Genomic DNA, 23,762 nt, shown 5'->3' with positions numbered 1-23,762 from the left:
CAATGCTGTACCTGTAAGCTACATTCCAAGTCTGATTACTTAAGTTTAATGCTATTAAATTTTTTTCCTTCCAAATATTTCAATTAAAAAAATCATTGTTAGGAATAGGAATAAAAATGAGAATTAAAAAATTTAACTACAGCCGGGCACCATTGGCTCACCCCTGTAATCTTAGCTACTCAGGAGTCTGAGAACTGCGAACCGCGGTTCAAAGCCAACCAGGGCAAGAAAGTCCGTGAAACTCTTATCTCCAATAAACCACCAGAAAACTGGAAGTGGTGCTGTAACTCAAGTGGTAGAGTTCTAGCCTTCAGCTGAAGAGCTGAGGGACAGTGTGCAGGCCCAGAGTTCAAGCCCATGACCGACCAAAAACAACAACAAAAAAATTAACTACATGGTCATTATACTTCTCTGGAGCACCTAGATATAAATATCAATTGGGAAATGTAAAATATAAGGTTTTATTTTCTTGCCATTTAGAAATATTAAATAAAATTTTCTAAAAACTGTTTTTATATACACTTTAGAAACATACCTACCCACCCATACATTCATACAACCCACCCCCAAATTCTAGGTTGTTCTGAGAAATACTGGACAATATGTTAAATTTGTAACTCATTTCATACATATTTCATTTCATACATATTTCTTTATTTTTTGCCAGTCCTGGGCTTGAACTCAAGGCCTGGGAAATGTCCCTGAGCTTCTTTTGCTCAAGGATATCACTCTACCACTTGAGCCACAGTGCTATTTCCAACCTTTTGTGTATGTGGTACTAAGGTTTTGTGCGTGCTAAGGCAAGCACTTTACCACTGAGCCACATTCTCAGCCCCATAAATACTTCTTTTTTTATTGTTGTTGTTAGGTCATGGGGCTTGGACTATGCCTGAGTGCTGTCCCTTTAGCTCTTTTGCTCAATGCTTGTACTCCTCCATTTTAGCCACAGCTCCATTTCTAGCTTTTTTAGTCATTAATTGGACATAAGAGTCCCATGGACTTCCTCCTTAATATGACTTTGAACCATGATCCGACTCAGGCCTCCTATGTTTGGCCTAAGTATCAATTTTAATGAAACTAAAAATTAGTTGTTAAGAGTTTTAAGTAATGGTGCAATAAAACAAATAAAAGGTTAGGAGTTTAATGAACAATTTTTTTAAAAGAATCAAAGCAACATTATTTCCACATAAAAGTGGCATTTAATTCAAGTGACCAGTATATGGTATATTGTTTCTTCATTTGGGCAAAAAAAAGTGATTGTTCATAAAGAGGAAAGTCTATCTCTAAGAGTACCATTAAATTAGGCCCTAAGCTGTAGGTCCTTTACACTTTGAATACAATTTCCTAAATAAAACTTAAAATACTTTCACAACTTCCAAAACAGTTATTATTGGAGAGAATTCATTAAGCACTGCTTTTATTTTGCACATTTTCTGTTTGGTTACAATGAAGAATGAGCTACTTCTTATAGAAAATAACATCAGTATGGTACACTATACAGAGATTCACAACTTATCCTTAATATAATTTTTTAATGACTTTACCACAAATAAAGAATAGAAAGGAAGCATTTCTTTTAAATTTTAAAATATTTGGACCTATTTAAATTCTAAAATTTAATAACTAAGTCACAACTTGGTCTTAATCTGAAGTTAAATATTAGACATAAAAACAGAACATCCTCGGAAGTGGCGCTATAGCTCAAGTGGTAGAGCGCTCGCCTTGAGCTGAAGGGCTGAGGGACAGCGCCCAGGCCCAGAGTTCAAGCCCCACGGCCAACCAAAAAAAAAAAAAAAAAAAAAAAGAACATCCTCATATTTTTGACTTGATAACTATTTGTGTAATATTATGTATAAGTAATGTAGAAATGATTTTAAGTAATATAAGGATTTTATACACAAATACTACATTTTATGTAAAGATTTCCTGTATCTGAAGATTTGGTATCTGTAAGGATCTTAAAACCAGTTCCTTATACTGAATGCTATTTTAATAGACACAGTACACTTAGACAGATACTAACATTTTAACAAAATCATATTAAAAGTAAGACCACTAATACTGAAAACACCGCGAGCAGATCTGAACCATTAATATATACTGAAATACAACTGTAGAGTATGGCCAACCTTACTTCAGCAGCACAGTTAATACTGGAGATAACTTTAGAATCTTAACGCCAATATTTACGTGCTGCTAAGGCACTGCTGACATGATTATCATAAGAGCTATGCATGAAAAGAAATATACTTCTTCAGAAGATCAGGTCCTTGTATTTTTGAGGCAGCACAATATGGCCTGCACCTTTTCAAAATCCACAAACCATTATGTGCTGCTACTTTACTCCAAGGTTTTTTTTAAATTCATATTAATACCTAAAGAATAATTTTTTAGTAAAATGGAATATTTTAAAATGCCCATGTTTAAAGAGTATAATGTTGTTACTGTAGCATATTAAAAAGATTTTGAGTAAACTGAACTTTTTACATCAAAAGGTAAAAGCCTACTAGGTATGCTAAACTGTTATAAATTAGGAATCACAAAGGTGAATAATATGAGGAAAATAATTTCAGTTCTTTATTTAGTAAGAAAATGTAATTTATTGATTGGATATGCAATCATACTTTTTAATGTCTTTTCCTCTTATAAGCAAAAAAGTGAATTCATAAAATTGCGTTTTACCTTGGTAAGAGCAGAATTTACAAATAGCTTTTTGTTCCTTGTAGTACATCTTTCAAAAAGCATCTTCATCAAGGCAGGTAAGACTTCATGTCAAGCTAAGACATGGAATGATATATAAGAACTCAGTTCCAATAAACTTAAGCTAGCAAAATGCATGTGCTTTAGAAGATAAACACTAGGAGCCATGTGAAACATTTAAATACTAAACAGTATTAGACTATTTGAGGGGAGAATGATAAAAAGGGTGATATTGATTAAGATGTATTGTACTACCAGGCACAAGTAACTCATGCCTATAATCCTAGCTACTCTGGAAGCTGAAATTTGAGGATCATGGTTCAAAGCCAGCTTAAGCACGAAAGTCCATGAGACTCTTACCTTCAATTAAGCATCAAAAAAGCTGAAGTAGAGTTGTGCTCAAGTCATAGAACAGTAACTCTGAGCAAAAAAACTCAAGAACAGCACCTAGGCCTTGAGTTTAAGCCCCAGGACCCGCAGCAAAAAATTTTTAAAAAAAGAAAAAAGAAAAAAAAGTTTTTGAATGGTAACCCCTTTGGTGCAACTACTTAAAGACTGTTGATACTTTAATTATTTTAATCAAAATTATTTTTTTTCAAAAAAAAAAAAAAAAAAAGAGCCCAAATGAACCAAATGTCCCTTATATGTTACAGAAAACCTAAATATTAATGCCAACATTTTTATTTATGTAAGAATTATTTTGTGTTGGATATCATTTGATATAATAAATATCTAGAAATAGAAGCCTTCGGGGCTGGGAAGGTGGCTCAGTGGTAGAGCGCTTGCCTTGCATGCCTGAGGCCCTGGGTTCGATTCCTCAGCACCACATAAGCAAAAAGAAAAAAGCTGGAAGTGGCGCTGTGGCTCAAGTGGTAGAGCGCTAGCCTTGAGCTGAAGAGCTGAGGGACAGCGCCCAGGCCCAGAGTTCAGGCCCCATGACCGGACCCAAAAAAAAAAAAAAAAAAAGAAATAGAAGCCTTAGGATGATGTGGTAATGTGATATCCTGAAAGGATATAAGACAAAAACCATATAGCTCTTTATCTTCCTATTCTTTCCTATATCCATACCATTCACCGACAAGAATGTAGGAATTCCTTCACTCTCTAAGATACCAGAAAATACCACCAATTCCAGTTTCAATTAATTTTGCTTCAATTTTCTCATTAAAATGGCTATTGTTTTGAAGCAATACTATTTCTACATAGAACAGTAAGACTTACAAAACCAAAATACTCAAATTTGCTTCATAATTGTTTACACAAAGCACACTGTCACACATTTACCATTATATTTTGTATTTTTCTCATTAAAAATAAACATAGGCAATTCTATTTATAAGCAACTGGTACTTCACATGTACAAATTTTAACATGTGAGCAAGATAAATTGATTTGTGATGACTTAAAAATATTTACCACATGCCACAATGTTTATCACTTGAGGAATATTAGGTTCTCTTCCATACCCATGTTTTTTTCTTTTGTTTTGGTGCTGTCCATAAGCTTTGTTACTCAAAACTCACACTACCACTTTGAGCCACAGCTCAACTTTTTGCTTTTTGGGTGCTGAACTGGAGCTAAGAGAATGACAGACTTTCTTGCCTAGGGTGGCTTTGAACCATGATCCCTAGATCTCAGCCACATTAGTAGTTAGGATTACGGGCTTGAGTGGCTTGGCTACCCCCCCACTTTTCAGTTAAAATATTTAAACTTCTTCTTTGTTGTTAATGATCATGAGGCTTGAACTGAGGGCCTGGTCTCTGTCCCTGTTCTTCTTTTTTCCTCAAGGCTAGTGTGCTAACCACTTTAAGTCACAGCTCCACTTCAGGCTTTTTGATGGTTTATTGGAGATAATAGTCTCAGTAATTATGTAACTGTAACCCCTCTGTACATCACTTTTTTTTTTTTTTGGTCTTTTCTTTTTTGGTACTGGGGATTGAATCCAGGACCTTGCAGTTGCTAGGCAAGCGCTTTGCCACTGAGCTACATCCCGACCCCTGTACATCACTTTTATAACAATTTTTTTTTAATCTAAAAAAAAAAAAAAAGTCAGGCTGGAAGGTGGCTCAATGGTAGAGTGCTTGCCTTGCATGCATGAGGCCCTAGGTTCCATTCCGCAGTACCACATAAGCAGAAAAAGCTGGAAGTGGCGCTGTGGCTCAAGTGGTAGAGGGCTAGCCTTGAGCTGAAGAGCTGATGGACAGTGCCCAGGCCCAGAGTTCAGGCCCCACAACTGACCAAAAAAAAAAAAAAAAAAAAAAAAAAATCTCCCTGACTTTCCTGCCTCAACTGGCTTTGAACTGTGATTCTCAAATCTCAGTCTCCTGAGATCAGATTATAGGCACCAGCCATTGGCACCTGACTTTTTAAAACTTAGTTTGAAATATGAAAGGCTACCTATACTGTATGTCAGCAGTGCTCCATTTGTTACATTACAGTTACAGCTCTGTTTAGAAAGAATTTAAAGTCACTGAAATTCTAAGACTAAAGTAAAAACTACATCTTGTTCTCTGCCCCTGTAATGTATATGTATACATGAACTGAGAATTTCAAAATCATGAATATTCTGCAACTTAAAAAAATCAAGTGAACCATTTAAATTCCATTTCTTCTTGTGTGCATAGTCTATATATTTTCTAAGCCAAGAGTGCTAAACTTGAAAATGCTATATTCTCATTTATGTCAATGCTTTACAAATCCTGAAAAAAATTCAAAACAAAAAATGTACTAACTTTTGAAAAGTGCAATTAAACATACACAAAATTTATCAATTTAGTTATTTTAATGTCTAATTCTGTGGCATCAAGAACACTGATAGTTGTTGTTGTTTGTTTGTTTTTTGGGTCCGGTCGTGGGGCCTGAACTCAGGACCTGGGCGCTGTCCCTCAGCTCTTCAGCTCAAGGCTAGCACTCTACCACTTGAGCCACAGCGCCACTTCCGGCTTTTTTTTTCTGCTTATGTGGTGCTGAGGAATCGAACCCAGGGCCTTAAGCATACAAGGTGAGCGGTCTACCACTGAGCCACCTTCCCAAGAACACTGATAGTTGTAATCATTATTACCCTCCATCTCCAGAAATTTTTCAACTTCCCTAACATTAAATCTATTAAGCACTCATTACCTATTTTCCCTGCTTCTTAGCCCCAGCAAATCATTTCACCTTGTCTCTTGAATTTGCTATCCTAGGTACTTCATAAGTGTACAATGCAGTATTTTGTTTCTCACTGCTGAAGTCCAAAATAATCATGCTTTTTTCCATTCATCCCTATTTAAATGTTTTCCTTCAGTGGTGTCTTCAATCTCTCTAGCAGAAACTGCATTTCCATTACTAAGAACTTAATTTTTTTTTTTTGCCAGTCCTGTACTCAGGGCCTTGTGATGTTGGTCAACTGTCTTGCTCATGGTTCTACTACTTGAGCCATACCTCTAGCCTGGCTCATTGCAGGTTATTTGGGAAACATAAGTCTCATGGATTATATTCTAGCTTTGAGACCTTAATTATTATTATTGGCCTTTGATTTAGCTCTACTTTCAATTTTTATGCTTTCCCAAGAAAAAAAAAAGCCATTTGAAAGATGAGATCAAAATAAGTAAATACTGTGTTTAAGAACTTAAATATAAAGGAGTAGATGGTAATCTTTAAGTATCTTATTTTCTTTTTATAATAGAAAAAATTAATTAAAACTTGAATAGCCATATCAAGGATATGAAAACTGCAACATAATTTTAATAAATGAAATTTTAGATACTTTTTATATTAGCTATACTAATTTCAGTACCAAAATGGGGCTAGATATTTTAAACAAATTTCAATAACTAAGAAAAACATAAATGTCTTTACTGAATTTAGTGGGAAAAGTGAAACTGATAGTGTAACCAAAAGTCAGGTATAATCACTGACAACTGGACTCACATAACTCTATTTTTTGGGCAATACAGTAAACTCAAGAGCCTCCCACTTGCTAGATAGGCATCCTACCACTTGAGCCATGTATGTCTCCAGCCCTTGTTTAACTTTATTTTCCTACAGGGTTTCATCTTTACTTGGGGTTGGACTCAGACCATAATCCTTCTCCTGATACTTCTTAACAGAGCTTGATCACAGGAACCTATGACACTATACCTGGCTTATTGGTTCAAATGGGCCTCTTGCTAACTTTTTGCCCTGGCTGGCCCCAAACTGCAATCTTTCTGATCTTTCCTCCTGAGTAGCTGGGATTATGGGTGTTCTCCACAACACCTGGCCTTGTACATGTATTTCAACCCCACTCAACTTATTTCTGTTTTTACCAGGAGAAAGTTTAAAACTCAAGTTCTGAGGTAGATATGATGAAGGTTCTGTCTATCTATCTTACAATAAGCTTCAGTATACATTTCAAAAGCTCAAACTGTTACATTAAAGAGTCTGGGGAAGTTTCCCAGTATATTCGCTTAAGAGCTTGAAAATTTTATTACACTAAAGGCTATTATATTTCCATATTTTAGTTTGTATATATATTAAGTCTTTGGTACAGAATTCTTTAATTTTCAAAAGAAACATCAAGGGCTGGGAAGGTGGCTCAGTGGTAGAGCGCTTGCCTTGCATGCCTGAGGCCCTGGGTTCGATTCCTCAGCACCACATAAGCAAAAAGAAAAAAGCCGGAAGTGGCGCTGTGGCTCAAGTGGTAGAGCGCTAGCCTTGAGCTGAAGAGCTGAGGGACAGCGCCCAGGCCCAGAGTTCAGGCCCCATGACCGGACCCAAAAAAAAAAAAAAAAAAAGAAACATCAAAAGGTAATATCAAGAATTAGCTGTCAGATTTATTCCCCTGTCTCCAGGGTTTTTATTGTTTCCTATTTCTCTTTCCTCTTCATGCTAAATGTTCAGTATTAAAATGTAGAAGAGAAAGATGATGATTGTTGTTGTAGGTTTTAATAAAACCTCTTTAAAGATAAAATGGTGAAAATCTTTGGTAATATTTCATGTTTTGAGAAAATTGTAATCGTTGATACTGTTTTGTTATTCACTTACAAACATCCATTAAAATTCTGTAAAAATAATCAAAAGGAGCTTTTAAAATATAAAATTGTTATAATTATTTGAAACTATCTTAGGAGCTAATAAGTTGTTCAGGATGGGAAAATGAATCCATAATTTTGGTACTAAAATTTAAAATTTGTGGCTACAATGTTGTTGAAAAGAAAACATAGTTATGACTTAAAGCTCAGATTTAACTCAATCATTCTGGTAGACATATATAAATGAAATATAAAATATATAATGCTCTGAGGACAATACTTTCTCCAATTTTCAAACAGTTATATGAAAACTGGCCAAAGCATATTATGAACTTCTTCTATGTTCTATGTTCATAATTTATACAAGATATAACTTTTCAGGGCCTAGATTTGATATAGTTAATAATACTAATTTATCTGATCAGGAAATACATAAAAAAATCCTTCTTTACTACCAATGCTGATATTAGCTGATAACATAGTAAGTTTTTCTGCTTTGGATTTAACAATCCTCACCAGAAATCCAACTGTCAAATAATTTTTTCACTTTAGACATACATCTTTAGCCCAGAATTTTATTTTTTTTAATTTTTTGTCCGTCATGGGGCTTGAACTCTGGGCCTGAGCGCTGTTCCTCAGCTCTTCAGCTCAAGGCAAGTGCTCTACCGCTTGAGCCACAGCACCACTCTGGTTTTCTGGTGGTTTATTGGAGATAAGAGTTTCACGGATTTTCCTGCTTGGGCTGGCTTTGAACCATGATCCTCAGATCTCAGCTTCCTGAGTAGCTAGGATTACAGGTGTGAGCCACTGGCACCTGGCTAGCCCAGAAAAATTTTTATTAAAAAAAAAAAAAATTAAGATAACTAAAATTCCTTACTAGTGTTGTAGCAGACAGCATTTTTACATAATGGTAAATTTCTATCACAAACTAACAGAATTTTTAACTCCTGTTTAATACATGATACAATTATAAAATTATATCTTTATTAAAGGTGAGAAGAATTTATTTGCTACTTATTACTTACTGCATCACAAATTAAAATATTCTGATTTCCTTCTGCTGTACTCCTGGGTCAGTCCTTTATACTAATTATAACTCAACAACTCACAATATTTTCTAGGTTGGTATGGTTATATGCCACTATATTCATACTACTATTTATACTTCAAATTCAGTAATTTCTAGAATGTTATTTGCTGCTATTATATTGTCAACTTGGTAATATTTCTAAAACATATTGGAAACATAGTCCTACATGGAAAATAGTATTTGTCATTTCTTTTTACTAGCAGAGCTAATGAGAGTAGGCATACTTAATCAAGTCTTCTTATGAATTAGAAAGTAACTTGTCCCTTATTAGTAATTTACAGGACTAGCAACACTAATAGAATCCACTGATATATCTTCTGCTTCATCTCTTATTCCCCTATTAATTCAATATTCTAGCTTGGTTTAAGTTTAAAAAATAAAAGTAATGCTCCTAGTGCTGGCAATGTACCTAAAGATGTTTTAAAAGTATCAAAAATGTTGGGCTGGGATGTAGCTCAGTGGCAAAGCGCTTGTACAACGTCCTGGGTTGGATCCCCAGTACCAAAAAAGAAAAGACAAAAAAAAAAGTATCAAAAATGTTACATTTAGGGGGCTGGGAAGGTAGCTCAGCGGTAGAGTGCATGCCTTGCAAGCATGAGGCCCTGGGTTTGATTCCTCAGCACCACATAAACAGAAAAAAGAAAAGCCGGAAGTGGCGCTGTGGCTCTAGTGGTAGAGCACTAGCCTTGAGCTGAAGAGCTGAGGGACAGCGCCCAGGCCCAGAGTTCAGGCCCCATGACTGGCAAAAAAAAAAAAAAAAAGTTATTTAGGTACTTAAAAAAAAAAACTCATAACAAAAATACATGTATATATTTTAAAAAATGTAATGTGAAAAAAATGTTTTAAAATGTGGAAAGAAAAAGAATCATTCCTGAATCTCTTTGTACAACAAATTTTAGTTTTGTTTTTCAGGTTTTTTTTGATTGGTCGTGGGGCTTGAACTCTAGGCCTAGGCGCTGTCCCTCAGCTCTTCAGCTCAAGGTGAGCACTCTTGAGCTACAATACCACTCTGGTTTTCTGGTGGTTAGTTGGAGATGAGAGTCTCATGGATTTTCCTGCCCAGGCTGGCTTTGAACTGTGATCCTCAGATCTCAGCCTCCTGAATAGGAAGGATTACAGGTGTAAGCCACCGGCATCCGGATAAGTTTTAGATCTTTTAAGTTGAAAAGTAAACAATTTTTTACCCCATCTTTTTACTTAGTTGGGAAAAATGTACTAAACATTCCCATTATTCAATTTTGACAACTTTGACTAACATTACACTTATAGAATATTTGCATTCCTTAATTGTATAGGATAAACTATCATACAAACTAAGAAAGAAGAATCACAGACACACAAAAATCATACAGCAACACTCACTAATGTCAGTATTTTTTCTGTATATTGGTTAAGTAGAATTATTTTAATTTCTGATATTTAAGGGAACTCAGGCATACTCTTAGAACATACAACAGGAAGCATTCGAACTAAGAAATATGAAAAGTTACCTATGTTATCCATGGCTTATCTATAATCATGAGGTTATATATATAAACTGAGTTACTAATACAATGTGGGAAGATGACTCATTTTAGTTAATCAAATACTCTTTTTTGTTATTGTTGTTGGTCATGGGGCTTGACCTCTGGGCTTGGGCACTGTCCCAGCGCTCTTCAGCTCAAGACAAGTGCTCTACCACCTGAGCCACAGCACCACTTCTGGTTTTCTAGTGGTTTATTGGAGATAAGAGTCTCATGGACTTTTCTGCCTGGACTGGCTTTGAACTGTGATCCTCAGATCTCAGCCTCCTGAGTAGCTAGGATTATAGGCAAGACCAGTACCGGGAACCGGTCTCTAAAATACTCTTAAGGAAAGTATCATGTGCGTTTAATACGGCTTCAATGTATCAATTTTTTAGGGATACAAGTACTATATCAACTAACCTATATAATTAATCTGTTAGACGTTTCAAAACTTTTCAAAACTTAAATGAATCAAGAGAAAATGTTTCTTTTATTATATATGTATAAAATGTTTTTTATTATATATGTAAAAAGGAAAAGGGAGTATCTTACTCTTATTCCTTTCCTAAAGTTTATTTACTTTTTTAAAAAAGGAGGTATTGGGAGTTTGGCTTTCATAATTTTATTTTTATTTTTTGGTGGTATGGGGCGGGGGGAAGAGAAGGGGGCCTTGAACTCAGGGCTTCATGCATGCTAGGCAGCACACCTCTAGCCTTACCTACCTTTTGAAAGTTTAATCCCTAAGTGTAAAGTTTCTCACAAAGAAGTCTCACATGTAACCTAATAAGATGTAAAAACAAATAAAAAATATTTCTTTTTCTTTTCTTTTTTTTTTTTTTTGGGTCCGGTCGTGGGACCTGAACTCTGGGCCTGGACGCTGTCCCTCAGCTCTTCAGCTCAAGGCTAGCGCTCTACCACCCGAGCCACAGCGCCACTTCTGGCTTTTTTCTTTTTGCTTATGTGGTGCTAAGGAATCGAACCCAGAGCCTCTGGCATGCAAAGCATGCTCTACCACTGAGCCACCTTCCCAGCCCCTAAAAAATATTTCTTAAGTGGAGAAGATAGTCTCAATATTAAACTTTAGGATCAATATAACAAGCTGGATGTTTTAGCATACACGTGTAACCCTATGGGAGACAATCACAGGATCCTGGATTAAAACTAGTCCCTAATCCAGTGAAAAATAAAGGGCTAGTGAAAAAAAATAAATCAAGGGCTAGGGACATGATGATACAAGAAGGTAGCATGCTTACTAACAAAGCTCAAGGAAAGCCCTCAGTTCCACCTCCTAGTATCACCAAAAACAGAAACAATATAAAACCAATGATAACATCAAGACCATTATTGATTTGTAAACTCCTTTGAAGGAAAAGGATTCACAATTGTGATTCTGAGATGATGTGATTCTATAAAATACTTCCTTAAATAGAAAATTTACCCAAAGTAATTAGTTTTGCTGTAGACTGGAGTAAATTAACATTAAACCTCAACATTTAAAGAGCTAAAAGAAGATCAGAAAGATATTATTCTAGGACAAGAAGGAAAATCAGAAATAAACTGAAACATGATAGCAGTTTTTGTACTAATGGTGTTGAGTTAATACTTACAGAGAACTGCTGGGCTAAGTAGGGGCTGTTTCCATAACTGTTGAAACCTAGGAAAAAGAAAAAGTATAAAGACTTAAAATTCTGATCACATATAAATTAGAACATTTTCAACTGAAGTCAATTATCATTGTTTTCTGATCCTTACATATCACAGAACACAGATTACGAACACCAGCACCAACATTTGCATATGTTAGTCCAGTGCTGGTTTTTGTTTTGTAGCACTAGAGATTGAACCTGTTTGCTAGTTTTTAAATTTTGCTTTTCTATTACTGTTACCTTCAAAAATTTAGAAGTTAAATATGTAAGTACACCTTAAATTCATAACTTAATGTTTAACTTGAAGCATGGCGAGCTTCTGGGGGACATCATAATTGCAGGTAAAGTTAATTCTTTGTCATATCGCAAGATTTCTCTCTTGACTGCAATAACCTAAAATCCACATATTGCTTGATTCCAAGAATTCTACTGTTAAGAATAGAGTAAAGGGGCTGGGAAGGTGGCTCAGTGGTAGAGCACTTGCCTTGCATGCCTGAGGCTCTGGGTTCGATTCCTCAGCACCATGTAAGCAAAAAAGAAAAAAGCCAAAAGTGGCACTGTGGCTCATGTGGTAGAGCGCTAGCCTTGAGCTGAAGAGCTGAGGGACAGCGTCTAGGCCCAGAGTTCAAGCCCCATGACCGGATCCCCCCCCCCAAAATAGAGTAAAAATACAAAGAAAAGTTTAAGATTAAAATGCACAAAACAGGGGAAACAAAGGAGGAGGCAACAATGCTTGATAAGAAATGCACTCATTACCTTGCCCATGTAATTGTAACCCCTCTGTACGTTATTTTCATAATAAAAAATTTAAAAAATGAACAAAACAATCTCTGAAAGTAATATACTATATAGTCATGAAATTGCTTGAATCAAAGAGTAAATGAAAAGTAGAAAAAAGAACTTGTTTCTGTGGTTGATTTTTACTTGCCACAAGCGGGAAGAATTAACAGCTAGTATAAAATGTTAGAAAATATGTTACAGCGTATCATTTTTTTTGAAATTAAAAAAAATATATATATATATATTCTAGTAACTTGACTTAGCTAGATTGATTTTTGTGGACCACGATTACAAGATGTATTTTTTTTTCCTTCTGGCCAGTACTGGGGGTCTTGAACTCAGGACTTGGGCACTATTTCTTAGCTTTTTGCATAAGGTTGGTGCTCTACTATTTGAACCACAATCCTACTTCTGGCTTTTTTCCCCCTTTCCTTTTTTTGACTGGTTAATTGGGGATGAGAGTCTCACAGACTTTCCTTCCTCAGATGGCTTTAAACCACAATCCTCAGATCTCAGCTCAGATCCTCAGATCTGAGTAGCTAGGATTAGAGATATAAACCACTGGTACTCAACTCAAGATGTACTTACATTAACATACTTCAAGATACAGAATATAAAGTACAACAAGCTCATCTAAGCTCTTACTGGGAGTATTTTAAGTATATATTTCATAGCAGAGTACCTTCACAAAAAAAAAGGACAGTACTTGTTTTATTTCAAAATAATGATTCAAGCCGGGTGCCGGTGGCTCACGCCTGTAATCCTAGCTACTCAGGAAGCTGAGATCTGAGGATCGAGGTTCAAAGCCAGCCTGGGCAGGAAAATCCGTGAGATTCTTATCTTCAATAAACCACTGGAAACCAGAAGTGGTGCTGTGGCTCAAGCAATAGAGCACTAGCCTTGAGCTGAAGATCAGCTCAAGGACAGCGCCCAAGCCCAGAGTTCAAGCCCCACGATGGACAAAAAAAAAAAAAAACAGATTCAAAATTCACACACATACACAAAACAGGAAAATACTATGGTGAATCTGCATATTCTAGTCCTGTACCCCAAATCCAACTCTACTGAATTCTAATATTCTTGTCTTGCTTGCTTCACTTTCTAAAAAAAAAAAAAAAAGAATTCAACATAAAGATCCAAAAAAAAAAAAAATCCACTCAAATCCCCATTCTATACTTTCTTAAAATGCAATCATAACCTTGAATTTGTTATTTATTTCCTACACATGTACTTATGCTGTTACTAAAAATGCAAATATTTAAGTGCATGGTATTGCCTCTAAACTTTATGGAAGTAGTTATACCAGCTACACCTTACTTTTATATTTTATATGTACATGTTGTACTGTTTATAAACTTTCTGAAAAGGTTTTTGTTTGCTGAACATAGTTACTCATGATGATACATATCTCTCACTTTAATAGTGATGGAGTTCATTATGAAGGGATAAGATTGATCAAGATGCATTGTACTCATGTTGAATTGAAATCCCTTTGTTCAGCTACTTAAAGATAATTTTCAAAAAAGTTCATCATAAGCTGTTACAATTTACCAATCTTGTATTACTTAACGTTTCTACTGCTTTCGACACAATACTAAAATAAACATAATGTTTTAACAACCATGTCAGTTGACCTATACACTTGTGCACAAAATTCCTAGGTTCCAGTCTACTTACTAGGAGCCCAAAAAACTTTACTAGGATATTGCAAAATGTTCCCATGGGCTGTGTATGAAAACAATTCCTCTTTTTATATTTTTCAAAATTTGAATACATTTAAGAAAAATAGCTACTATCTAGATGAAATGTTAAAAAATTGCTTAGGTGGTCTGTTTTCTTCTGTTTTCATCAAGTGAATGTTTAACATAAGTATACTAACATTTGGTCCAAGGAATATCCACCAACACAAAATTCTGATAAATTTTTTTCTTATGTGATTGAAGAAATATAATGATTAGAATTGTTATAGAAATGACAAGATTCATTATTAGGCACTAAACTTAGATTCAATAGGAAAAATGCAAGAGAGGTGAATGGTTTAATCTGAACAGCATTTTGGACAGCACATTTTAGAAAAAGAAAATAAAAAGGAAAAAGTAAATATTTCTTGTTGTTGTTTGTCAGTCCTGGAGCTGGGACTTGAACTCTGCCTGGGCACTGTCCCTGAGCTTCTTTTGCTCAAGGCTAGTACTCTACCACCTGAGCCACAGTGCTACTTCAGGCTTTTTCTGTGTATGTGGTACTGAGAAATCGAAACCAGGGCTTCATGCATGCTAGGCAAGCACTCTACCACTGAGTCACATTCCTAGACCAGAAAATCTTTCTTGTAGCTTGTAAAAATTTGCAAATACCTCATCTCTAGACTCAGTTTCTGGTTTAGCAGTTCTGGAAAATACTTTATTTTATTCTGGTTCAATTATCCATCAGACAGTCCTTAGTAATTAGTGGGAGTTAGAGGTATTTTCAAAAGAAAGGATTATGTTACTCACTTTTGGTTGAGTATATAATAGAAATTAATGTTACCTGTTAAGCTACACCAATATATTAAAAATACTTTAGCAGTAAGCTGAAAAAAACAACCAGCAACTCAATTTATGGTTGATATGCTTGAATTCACAATGCCAGAACAGGTTGTAGGTTCATTTATTATTTCAGATAAATAAGCACATACCATGAAAAGTTTTTTATATAATAGAGAAAAACTATTCTGAAGTCACATGGTTAGTAAAAAAAAAAGTAGGGTGTGATTAGGAGTGTTACATTAAATTTAAAAAAATGATATTGCAACTGTTGGACTTAAAATTAGGACATTCGGCTTAACAGTAAAAAAAAAAAAAGTTACTTGCAGATTCTTACCAATAGTTTTACAAGTAAAAACTAATAGAAATCCAAAATTTATTCTCTTGTAACTGTAACCTACTGAAATTATACAGAAATAAGAGGAAAAGATAATATTTAGGTTATTTAAGTTTGTTCAAATTCAATGATTCAACCCTTCTACATTATTTGAAGTGAGTCTTATTTCCAAAAGATTTAGAATAATCTGACAGTTATCATTTTACAGGAGAACTGGCAATAGAATGAGAATTGTTTAATAGAAAGAAAAAGTAAGACTTTAAAGTTGGCCTAATTTACAACATACAAATCTTTTTGTTTTGACTATACAGTAAGACAAAGATAACATGGGCCCAGAATGTGATCCAAAAGTGAAAGAAATATTCTTGTATGGCCATAACCATTTTTCCTCAAATTTGTGGTATCAGCAACTAATTATCAATTTTTTGCAGTCTCTTAGGTTAAAAGTTAAATATATGAAACACAGCATATACACTTGGAAACAGTTTTCCTTCTAATATGTGAAAATAAATGAATAAAAATTAAATCACTCAGACTAAAGTATCAGTTAAACTGTAAGTGTCTACTGTTATAGGAAAGAAGAAAATCTTTCTGTCAAAGAAGGTACTCTCCAAATTGAGTATGGGTATGCTGATAGTTGCCACCTGGTCTGCAAAATCTAATGAGTGCAGACTTCTTTGGCCACTATTCCTGCATATTGATGGTATTCTATAGAACAACTGACAAGCTGCAGTGATCTACCCCTGGTTCCCTGTTGTAAAGGACAAAAGTAAGGGCTGTGGTGGTGGTACTTACATCTTCACTGTTGCAGTAGTTACTTCTTAAACAGCAACCTCAGTATAACATATACAGCAGAGGAAAAAAATGGTTCAGTCCTATTTATCTATCAAATCTACCTCTATTTTACAATAAAGTTATTTAATTTTTTTTAATATAGTAGAGCTGGGTGCCTATGGCTCACGCCTGTAATCCTAGCTACTCAGGAGGCTGAGACCTGAGGATCACCATTTGAAGCCAGCTCAGGCAGGAAAAGTCCTCGAGACTCTTATCTCTAATGAAAATACTAAAAAGCCAGATGTGGAGCTGTGGTTTAAGTGGTAGAGTGCTAGCCTTGAGCACAAAAGCTCAGGGATAGTGCCAGGCCCTGAGTTAAAGGCCAGGACTGGCACCCCAAAAAAGAAAAAAAAAAAAGAAAGTAGAAAAGAAAAAAGACAAATTTGGTGTTTTAGTTAGAAAGTTTCTCCCTTGAGAGAAAAAAAAAACCAGATTATTATCTTTAATAATCTGGTTCAGTTCATAACATTCCAGGTAGTGTATTTTTTTCTTTTTAAATTTTTAGTTGTCATGAAGATGATATACAAAGGGGTTACAGTTACAAAAGTCAGGTAAAGAGTACATTTCTTTTTAGACAATATCACTCCTTCCTTCCCCTGTTCTCTCCCAGTTCATCCCTCGACAATGTATTTTTTTAAGGAAAAAAATGACATGTAATAATCTTTATCGTCTAAGTTTAGATTTAACTTCTCAATGATCAAAATTCTCTAAAGAATTTTAACCAGTGGCCAGGTTAAATGCATGAAGAGTATTTTCAGGAAATATAGTGTTCAAACTCCAATCAAGAAATGAAATTACATTTTGCTTACAAAATGGCCTTGGCTCTCTACCAGGTACCACGTATCTAATCACCACCACATGCTGACTTCAGATACTATTTGCAAAGAAATAGGAGTTTAACCCATAATTTTTTGGTGGAGCTGAACAATCAAACCCAGGACCTTCTGTATGCCAAATACTTTATTACTGAGCCACACTTCCATATCTAGCTCAGTAAGACTTAACAAAACTCTCAACTACTTAAAAAAATCCATTTGGAATTTACCTACTTTAAAAGTATATCATAGAGCTGAAAGCTTAGTAAGTTCATAGAATCAAATGATGAGTAACAGAAATACATTTTAAAGTTACCTTTAGAAAGAACACAATGCTACTTATATATCTAAAACCTTAAACTTAAATCAAGTCATCTTTTAGCACCTTACACAATTTTTTTTTTAAGGTGCTAGTTATTGAACCCAGAGCCTGTAAATACTAGGCAAGAACTAGCAAGAGCTACACCTTCAGCTTTTCTTACACATTTTTTGATTCTGAAAAATACAAAACATCAAAACAATGGGGACATTACAAAACAAAAACCAATCCAGCCACACACTAGGACTATATAGAAATTTAAATACTTAATCATAAAAAATTATTGACATTTTATAAAATGAAAAAGTACAAAATAGAATATTGTAAGTTGAGATATTATGTTACAAAGACACTCCAATATTTTGCCGAAATTTAAAAAGTAATTTTTCTGCTTAACAATTCAGTGAGTGTTAATAGTAAAAATATGTATTTCCAAGAATCACAGGGTAATTTTTAATATGTTTAAAGAAGAAAAAAACCTCAAAACTGAATAATTGAAAAAATTTAAGCAATTACAATTAGTAATATAACAGTAATATTTAATGTCAATGGATTAGTGTGTTTCAGAAATCACACTGGATATATAGTGCACATTTTTCCTCTAAGTGATTCTAGTTATTAAAATATGCAAAACCAACTCAAGTAAAATATGTTATGAAATATCTAAAGTGTGGTTTGTAGTGCTGAGAACAAAAATAATACTTAATAAAAACTTAAAACTTTCAGTATTGCTCCTGACAAATGCTGACCTGAAATTGTCATTTGATGCTGGATTTCAGTTGAAGAAAAACAAGAGAAATAGATTACTACTTGCTAAAGAAAAACAATATACATACGTACAAAATCACTTCAATAAAGGTTTTAAGTGAATTATTTAGCAAATCTTCATTAAATTCTAAAACTTATATCAAAGAAAACTTGTTACTGCTGATAAACTGCCCAAAAATATAAGTTGTACTTATAAACTAGTATTATACATCACAAAGTCATTTTAAGTTCCTTTATCCATAGATACATTATATTGTCTCTATTTTAGTTTATTTGGATATTCCTTTTACCCCAAGGACAACTATCTTATTAAACATTAACAGTGTAGTTCATTTTGAAGGCAATTAAGAATCCTCCTTCCCCCCAAAAAGTATTAACCTTGGTAAAGTATTTAATCAAAGATATAAATCACTGAAAACAATTTAAATAAATCCTCAAATTCTGACATAGGCTTAAATACATAATCAGATGAGCAAATTTATAAAGTCAAATTCTTCTCAAAATATCTATTAATGGAGGAGACCCAATCACATATAACAGTAGAAATCTTTATTAACATACTTCCTAAGATAACACTACTAAATCATGTTAAAGCATCTCTGTGAAAAGTGATCAAATACAAGAAAACTTGCTGAAGATCTATATTGGTGTTTTAACATACTAAAATAGTAAGGGAAATTTATAAAAGTTTGTAAGTCAGTACACATGACAGAAATGAGAATGATACAATGCTGAATATTGTGTCCGAATGTTAAGTTTTGACACTTTCAAATATCACAGACCATAAAACTCTCTAAGAAACAATTCTATTGATTAATAACTGTATCTACAATATAAACATATATGCTATTTATCTTCTCACTTAACTAATTAAGGCCTTGTCAAAGATACTTAGATTGAAAGTGATACATACAGTGAACTTGAATATTTCTCAGCTACTCATATTTTTCTATTTTCAACTTTTCAATACTCTTTAATCTGAAAAATACTGGTTTAACAAGGGGGGGGACTATAATTGTTTTCATCCAATACAAAAAATATTTTGAAGTTGAAGCTATGAAGACATTCTGTATTTTGCCTCAAATAACCACCTTACAGGATGATGATACCAATATAAGAAGTACCAAAAAACACCTTTCTGATTTCTATTAATATTAATACTGTTAATATATTCACATTTCTGGATTATATAATACAAAATTCTAATTTTTACTATTTTGATAATGTATACCAACATTCATGGAATCATCTTAATCATCTCAGAATTTTTTTAAAAAATTTACAATGTTTATCTAGTTGAAAGTAATCCTATGAACTTAATTACACTTCACTCAAGACTGAATTACACTTTTCTTGTGAAAACAAATGTTTAGGGTTTCCTATTTCTTAATTTCTTAAAAGAAAGTTTTTACGTGATAATTTTCAAGAAGAAAATCATACAATATTATATTTTAACTCTCATTTCACTTAGCAAGTAAAGTGATTTTTAAAAAAGTAGAATACTTTAACATGAAATAACCAAATAAAACTTAGTGACTGTGTTCAATAAGTCCTCTTTACACACTATGCCATATTATCATTTAGAAAAAACTGCATTAACCAAAACTATGTGAAATGTTCAACCAAAACCATAAAAATCAAAACATGCTAGAAAAATGACAAAGTATTTAAGAGATTAAGACAATGAAAGTCCCTGGAAATTTAAGCATCCTACAAGTTTTTAAATTTGAAACTTGATATGAGCAGTATTTTAATCAGAGTATCTCTCAAATTAGTTATGTTTAAAATAGCAAGTTTTGCAGTTTCACCCAAATTGCCACTTTTGTTTAGAACATTACTTGGAATATTTTAAATTCTCTTATCTTTTAATCTTATCTAATTTTGTAGGCTCTACCTACTTTTCTACTTGTCAAATACCTTATCACCAAATTCCATTTGATATCCATTTCATAAGATGAAAGGTCCAGTAACATAATATGACATATTGAAATAATATAGCGTAAAATTACCATATGTACTTATTAGGGAATAAAACTGGAGTTGTATTTAATACATCACCATGAAATCATCAACTAATATAAAAGCAATCTAGAAATTTATTTATTTATTTATTTATTTTTTGGGTCCAGTTGTGGGGCCCGACTCGGCTTGAGTGCTGTCCCTCAGCTCTTCAGCTCAAGGCTAGCGCTCTACCACTTGAGCCACAGCACCACTTCTGGCTTTTTTCTTTTTGCTTATGTGGTGCTGAGGAATCGAACCCAGGGCCTCAGGCATGCAAGGCAAGCACTCTACCACTGAGCCACCTTCCCAGCCCAATCTAGAATTTTAATAAGCACGACACCCAGCTTTGGCCACTTCACAGCATGGGTTAATATTTATATACTAATTTAAATTCACCTAAAAGTTTCAGCATTACCAATTGTCAAGTTCAATTTCACTGCAATGATATACAATATGTTTTTAAAATTCATTAGTATACCTTAATCTCCTATCATGTTCCAATGCATTATAATGTTGAGTATTCAAAGTTAGGTTGTTTTCCAGAACTGGTTCTCTCTTAAAGGTCAAAACCTGCAATAAAAATGTCATGTATTATAGCATGAAGAAACTCAACAGATTTTTCTCTTGAAGTTCTATTTGACCACTAAACACAGAAGTCTTCAAAATGACCCCAATCTCAACAATGTTCAAAGAAGCCTAATATGAAAATAATGTTTTTAAAATAGAAGTAACTTGATTAGGAACACCTGTGATATGCTTATCATCTGAAGCCTCTTCAAACAAATTGGATTAATATGTTTTGCTTTCATTTTTCTTTAGGGCATTTATTTTCAAAGCAGCATAGGTGACTGTGTATATGGAGATATGTAAGAGAGGACTGGTAGAGGGGGATTTTGTAAGGAAAATATCAGAAATTCAACTTGTGCTTCTAAAGCTCCTAAAATCCACATAGCTTAAAAAATTACTTGTGGGGTAGAGACAAAATTTACTGTTTCCTCAAATTATTAACTGTATTACTGATGACAGAAATTAGTATTGTTTTCCATTTTATAACCTTTTGCCAAGCCTGAGGCGATAATACTGACATTTTCATTATTTTAATATTCAATATTTTCAGATATTTTAATTTTACAGTTCTAAAGGTATTTCTTGAACTAAAATGTAAGTAGTAAATGGATCATTACTAGACTAAGTAGACTTTTAACGTTTTCAAGTAGCAGAGAAATGTAAGTAAATATATAAAAGTAATTTTTCATTTGTTTTGCCTTCTAAATATGATTTACCAGTATTTAGTAATTTAATACTAAAATTACTAAATGTATCAATGTATTAAATGTGACCCATAATGCTCTCAGTGAATTTCTACTTTAATGTAAGAATGGCTTAGGAAAATAAATGAAGATAAATTTCAAGAAGTCCCTTTATTCCTCTCTTGCCAAAAACTCGACTGGTGTGATAAAAATCACACCATCATATATCTCACCAACACCAATCCAAATGCCATGATATTTAAAAAAATTAGTTCCACACAGTATTCCTCAAAAGATCATCCATATGTGAGCACCCTGAAATTAAGGTACCTTAAATTTAAAAATTATGAAAACAGAAAAGTAAATGCTAAGTTTCTAATATAAACTTAAAAACATTAAGGAAACAAAAAATAATAAGAGCAACAAGAGGTATGAGTATAAATAAGACAAACGTTAGACCAATTGTGTATGGTCTAAAAAAGTAGTATTAAAAACTTTCCAGTAATAAAACTCAAATATATTACAACTTATTATTTATACTTAAAGGCCACTGTCTTTCTAGTATAAACATTATTTATTGAAACATGATAGAATTAAAAGTATATTGAACTCATAACTTAATAAGTATTAATAAATTCAAATATGTACAGTGAATAGCAATTTGAAACTTGTCTAAAAGGGAAATCCTTTGAACCATCTCTAATACAGACAAGAAAAAAAATAGGTTTTTATTTTGCATCAGAAAACAGTATTTTCAGGATTTAGTCATTTGTATGTACAATCAGATAATATATTAACACACATTAGTAATCTGATCTTCTAAACTCCATGTTACCACTTTATGACAATCACCACTTTTATTAATTTCTAATTCTGTCACTTCTGAAAATTAAATGTTTAACTCATTCTCAACACTTATTTGAAATAGTTTTTTTAAATTACTGATATCCTTTGGCTTTCTGAGATTTGGAGTTACAAAATTTCAGCAAATCATAACTGGAAGTTGTCATTATGTACCAAAATTAGTTGCCAGTTGATTCTAAATTTGCTCAACTAAAAAAAAAGGACAAAACAAATGTATATTCTGACAATTCTTTTTAAGAATCATGTGCTCTAGTTATAATTGTACTTATGTTTCTTTTAAAAGGGGTTAAAAAGGAATCAATATAGAGACTGTCACTAAACAAAAGAAAAAAAATGAACCAAGTTTAGGTGAGTAAAAATTTTTAGAGGTAAACTTTGATGAAATTTTTCAAAACTAAATTTACAGCCTAATATTTGAAAGCTTATGTAACATAATATAATCTGAGAATTTTCTTTATTAGCCAACTGACCAATATTTCTAGATTGGAAGTACTCTGTGACATTCTGAAGTTAGTATAAAAAAACGAAATAAAAATGTATACAAGCTTTCCAAAAACAAAACCCTGTAATACAATACACAAGAAGCGAAGGATCCTGAATATGAAAAGTACTTTGAAATTTTTATCCTGAAGTTTTTGATAAACATAAAATTGATATTAAACTGATTAGAAAATGTTCAGTGATATAGACATCTGAAGCTACATTTGGTATAACAGAAAGCAAATTGGTAACATTTTTTTTTTTAAAGTCTCAAATTAGACTTTTCCTTGGGTTCTTAAAAATAGTATAAAGGGCAAATAAACAAAAATTAATGCTACCAGAAGGACCATTTTCTCTTGTTCCCTCTCCCCCAACATATGTAAACCTAGGTTTATTTATATAGGTAAACTATAGTAATAACACAATTCTCCATCATTGTTTTCCTGAGATAATACTTTCCTGTAGTCCTTACAATAGAATGGAAATCGTCATTAATTTCTATAAACATGAATAACTGAATATAAACAGCCGATACCACTCATCTGCTGGAACTTATACCTACATGCTCATGAATCTAAAATTAAAATCTTCCTGTTACATAGCATCACAGAAAAAGTATTTTGAATGCTGTAGTTTTTATTTAGGTACTACTGTGTTCTAAGCTTTAAGTGATGTATTAATAAAGGACCCAATCACTTTTTAAAAAGTTGATTATTAAAACAATTCTTCATCCTTAAAACAAATAAAATTCCATAAACCTAAGTACAAAAAAAAATGTTTATATGTCACCAGCCTGGTGAAATTTAAAGCCTTCTTCCACTCCTACACTATCCCACCAGTCACACAATTTAGATAGAAAT

The 23,762-nt window shown here is 33.3% G+C and overlaps 1 long non-coding RNA gene across 2 annotated transcripts in view; it reads right to left on the bottom strand.

Annotated features, from left to right (window-relative positions):
- Positions 1–23,762, bottom strand: part of LOC138812181 (uncharacterized) — a 64,695-nt gene that overhangs the window by 4,182 nt on the left and 36,751 nt on the right. For both annotated transcript variants that reach the window (XR_011367565.1, XR_011367564.1), the window contains exons 2-4: positions 20,787–20,878; positions 11,897–11,943; positions 2,683–2,777 (exon numbers count right to left, since the gene is read on the bottom strand). This is a non-coding gene — a long non-coding RNA (uncharacterized lncRNA). The remainder of the gene's footprint in view (positions 1–2,682; positions 2,778–11,896; positions 11,944–20,786; positions 20,879–23,762) is intronic.

This window comes from Dipodomys merriami, unplaced genomic scaffold (assembly GCF_024711535.1).
Source record: "Dipodomys merriami isolate MVZ:Mamm:240054 unplaced genomic scaffold, mDipMer1.0.p SCAF_56, whole genome shotgun sequence".
NCBI lineage: Eukaryota > Metazoa > Chordata > Mammalia > Rodentia > Heteromyidae > Dipodomys > Dipodomys merriami.
Note: the sequence above shows the minus strand (reverse complement) of the source record. Positions and strands in the feature narration are given on the sequence as shown.